This window comes from Stigmatopora nigra, chromosome 9, assembly GCF_051989575.1.
Source record: "Stigmatopora nigra isolate UIUO_SnigA chromosome 9, RoL_Snig_1.1, whole genome shotgun sequence".
Classification (NCBI taxonomy): domain Eukaryota; kingdom Metazoa; phylum Chordata; class Actinopteri; order Syngnathiformes; family Syngnathidae; genus Stigmatopora; species Stigmatopora nigra.
The window spans coordinates 1,250,445-1,255,444 of NC_135516.1; positions in this window are offsets into that span (position 1 = coordinate 1,250,445).

Here is a 5,000-nt window from a genome sequence, read left to right on the forward strand (position 1 = left end):
TCTCTCTCTCTCTCCTCCGATCTCTCTCTCTCTCTCCCGATCTCTCTCTCTCTCCGATCTCTCTCTCCCGCCGATCTCTCTCTCTCTCCCGATCGCTCTCTCTCTCTCTCCCGATCGCTCTCTCTCTCTCCCGATCGCTCTCTCTCTCTCCCGCCTCTCTCCTCCGATCTCTCTCTATCTCTACTATCTATCTATCTATCTCTATCTCTCTCTATCTCCCTCTCTATCTCTCTCTATCTCCCTCTCTCCCGATCTCTCTCTCTCTCGCTCGAATCTCTCTCTCGCTCGATCTCTCTCTCGCTCGATCTCTCTCTCGCTCGATCTCTCTCTCGCTCGATCTCTCTCTCGCTCGATCTCTCGCTCGATCTCGATCTCTCGCTCGATCTCGATCTCTCTCGCTCGATCTCTCGCTCGATCTCTCGCTCGAGTCTCGATCTCTTGCTCGACCTCTCGCTCGAGTCTCGACCTCTCGCTCGATCTCGACCTCTCGCTCGATCTCGACCTCTCGCTCGATCTCGACCTCGTCGCTCGATCTCGACCTCTCGCTCGATCTCGACCTCTCGCTCGATCTCTCGCTCGATCTCTCGCTCGATCTCGACCTCTCGCTCGATCTCTCTCTCGCTCGATCTCGATCTCTCGCTCGATCTCTCTCTCGCTCGATCTCGATCTCTCTCTCAATCTCTCTCTCGCTCGATCTCGATCTCTCGCCCGATCTCGATTTCTCGCTCGATCTCGATCTCTCGCACCGATCTCGATCTCTCGCTCGATCTCTCTCGCTCGATCTCTCTCTCGCTCGATCTCTCGCTCGATCTCTCTCTCGCTCGATCTCGATCTCTCGCTCGATCTCTCTCGCTCGAGATCTCGATCTCTCTCTCGCTCGATCTCTCTCTCGCTCGATCTCTCTCTCGCTCGATCTCTCTCTCGCTCGATCTCTCTCTCGCTCGATCTCTCTCTCGCTCGATCTCTCTCTCGCTCGATCTCTCTCTCGCTCGATCTCTCTCTCGATCTCTCGTTCGATCTCTCGCTCGATCTCGATCTCTCGCTCGATCTCGATCTCTTCGCTCGATCTCTCGCTCGACCTCTCGCTCGACCTCTCGCTCGATCTCGACCTCTCGCTCGATCTCTACCTCTCGCTCGATCTCTCGCACGATCTCTCGCTTCGATCTCTCTCGCTCGATCTCTCTATCGCTCGATCTCTCTCTCGCTCGATCTCTCTCTCGCTCGATCTATCTCTCGCTCGATCTCTCTCTCGCTCGATCTCTCGATCTCTCGCTCGATCTCTCTCTCGATCTCTCGCTCGATCTCTCGCTCAGATCTCGATCTCATTCGCTCGACCTCTCGCTCGACCTCTCGCTCGACCTCTCTGCTCCGATCTCGACCTCTCGCTCGAACCTCGTCGCTCGATCTCGACCTCTCGCTCGACCTCTCGCTCGATCTCGACCTCTCGCTCGAATCTCGACCTCTCGCTCGAGTCTCGACCTCTCGCGATCTCGACCTCTCGCTCGATCTCTACCTCTCGCTCGAACTCTCGCGCGATCTCTCGCTCGATCTCGATCTCTCGCTCGATCTCGATCTCTCGCTCGATCTCGATCTCTCGCTCGATCTCTCTCTCGCTCGATCTCTCTCTCGCTCGATCTCTCTCTCGCTCGATCTCTCTCTCGCTCGATCTCGATCTCTCTCTCGCTCGATCTCGATCTCTCTCTCCAATGACCAAACTGCTGCTGTGATAAACAGATCTTAATGAGCTCCCGGACGAGCCCCCACTTGTTACGACTCCCCCTGGGGTATGATATACCAGGGAGTCGCAACTATCACAGCAGACAGGTTCGGTCAAAGATGAGTTCGGACACACACTGCAAGTAGCCTTCAGTTATTTTTATTTACAATAAAGTCAACAAAACCAGACTACGGGATAACATAGGGGAAGCACGAGACATTAAAGTGGCACCCTCAAATAAACACGGTAAAACCCCCCTCCCCAGACAGGTGTCCAAATGAACACCCACAAAAATACAGAAATCAGACCGAAAGGATGCCACTGTTAAACTGATGTAATATAATCTAGACAGGGGAATAACTGTGTCTAAATGCACAAACTATATGTATACCCATGGGTGTCTAAACTTATCTCAAGTCCCCCTATGCAAACCCAAAATCATTAACAACACATACAAAATATAACGGAGTAACATACTCACAAGCCTGCAACTCAGCAAGGCAAGGGCCAGGGCAAGAAGGCAAGGTAAAAGGCAAGGCTAAACTGACAACTGAAAAGGCTTTAAATAAGGGCAGGAGGGATGATTGGGGAATTAATTACAGCTGTGTTTGGGCCTGGGGCAGGGCTCGGTCACAGGGGTGGAGCCAGAGCTGGAGATAAAACACCTCCTACTGGTGTGTCCAGGCTGCCAGCCGTAACACTCTCTATCTCTCTCTCTATCTCTCTCTCTATCTCTCTCTCTGTCCCGATCTTCTCTCTCCCTCTCTCTCCCGATCTCTCTCTCGATCTCTTCATCCGATCTCTCTCTCCCGATCTCTCTCTCTCCCTGATCTCTCTCTCCCGATCTCTCTCGATCTCTCTCTATCTCTCTCTATCTCTCTCTCTATCTCTCTCTCTATCTCTCTCTCTATCTCTCTCTATCTCTCTCTCTATCTCTCTTATCTCTCTCTCTCTCTATCTCTCTCTATCTCTCTATCTCTCTATCTCTCTCTCTCCTCCCGAATCTCTCTCTCTCCCGATCTCTCTCTCTTCCCGATCTCTTCTTCTATCTCGATCTCTATCTCGATCTCTATCTATCTCTATCTCTATCTCATCTATCTATCTACTATCTCTATCTCTCTCTATCTCCTCTCTATCTCTCTATCTCCTCTCTATCCTCGTCTATCTCCTCTCTCCCGATCTCTCTCTCTCTCTCCGATCTCTCTCTCTCTCTCCCGATCGCTCTCTCTCTCCGCCTCCTCGACTCTCTCTCTTCGATCTCTCTCTCTCTCCCGATCTTCTCTCTCTCCCGATCTCTATCTCCCGATCTCTCTCTCCCGATCTCTCTCTCCGATCTCTCTCTATCTCTCTCTCCCCGATCTCTCCCTCTCTCCCGATCTCTCTCTCTCTCTCTCTCTCTCTCTCTCTCTCCCGATCTCTTTCTCTCTCTCTACCGATCTCTTTCTCTCTCTCTCCCGATCTCTATCTATCTCTATCTCTCTCTATCTCTCTCTATCTCTCTCTATCTCTCTCTATCTCTCTCTATCTCTCTCTATCTCTCTCTATCTCTCTCTATCTCTCTCTATCTCTCTCTATCTCTCTCTATCTCTCTCTCTATCTCTCTCTCTATCTCTCTCTATCTCTCTCTATCTCTCTCTATCTCTCTCTATCTCTCTCTATCTCTCTCTATCTCTCTCTATCTCTCTATCTCTCTCTATCTCTCTCTATCTCTCTCTCTCGATCTCTATCTCTATCTCTCGAACTTTATCTCTCTCTCTCGATCCCTCTCGATTTCTCTCGATTTCTCTCGATTTCTCTCGATTTCTCTCAATCTCTATCTCTCTAACTCTATCTCTCTCTCTCTCTCCCAATCTCTCTCTCTCTCCCGATCTCTCTTTCTCTCCCGATCTCTCTCTCTCTCCCGATCTCTCCTCTCTCTCCCGATCTCTCTTTCTCTCCCGATCTCTCTCTCCCGATCTCTCTCTCTCTCCCGATCGCTCTCTCTCTCTCTCCCGATCTCTCTCTCTCCCGATCTCTCTCTCTCTCCCGATCGCTCTCATCTCTCTCTCCCGATCGCTCTCTCTCTCTCTCCCGATCGCTCTCTCTCTCTCTCCCAATCGCTCTCTCTCTCTCCCGATCGCTCTCTCTCACTCTCCCGATCTCTCTCTATCTCTATCTACTATCTATCTATCTCTATCTCTCTCTATCTCTCTCTATCTCCCTCTCTATCTCTCTCTATCTCCCTCTCTCCCGATCTCTATCTCTCTCGCTCGATCTCTCTCTCGCTCGATCTCTCTCTCGCTCGATCTCTCGCTCGATCTCGATCTCTCGCTCGATCTCGATCTCTCGCTCGATCTCGATCTCTCGCTCGATCTCTCGCTCGATCTCGATCTCTCGCTCGACCTCTCGCTCGATCTCGACCTCTCGCTCGATCTCGACCTCGTCGCTCGATCTCGACCTCTCGCTCGATCTCGACCTCTCGCTCGATCTCGACCTCTCGCTCGATCTCTCGCTCGATCTCTCGCTCGATCTCTCGCTCGATCTCGACCTCTCGCTCGATCTCTCTCTCGCTCGATCTCGATCTCTCGCTCGATCTCTCTCTCGCTCGATCTCGATCTCTCTTCTCAATCTCTCTCTCGCTCGATCTCGATCTCTCGCCGATCTCGATTTCTCGCTCGATCTCGATCTCTCGCCCGATCTCGATCTCTCGCTCGATCTCTCTCGCTCCGATCTCTCTCTCGCTCGATCTCGATCTCTCGCTCGATCTCTCTCTCGCTCGATCTCGATCTCCTCTCCGAATCTCTACTCGCCGACCCCCCCCCCCTCTCTCTCGCTCGATCTCTCTCTCAGCTCGATCTCTCTCTCGCTCGATCTCTCTCTCGCTCGATCTCTCTCTCGCTCGATCTCCTCATCGCTGATCTCTCGCTCGATCTCTCTCTCGGCTCGATCTCTCTCTCGCTCATCTCTCTCGCTCGATCTCTCTCTCGCTCGATCTCGCTCGATCTCTCTCGCTCGATCTCTCTTCTCGCTCGATCTCTCTCTCGCTCGATCTCTCTCTCGCTCGATCTCTTCTCGATCTCTCGTCATCTCTCGCTCGATCTCGATCTCTCGCTCGATCTCGATCTCTCGCTCGATCTCTCGCTCGACCTCTCGCTCGACCTCTCGCTCGATCTCGACTCTCGCTCGATCTCTACCTCTCGCTCGATCTCTCGCACGGATCTCTCGCTCGATCTCTCTCGCTCGATCTCTCTCTCGCTCGATCTCTCTATCGCTCGATCTCTCTCTCGCTCGATCTCTCTCTCGC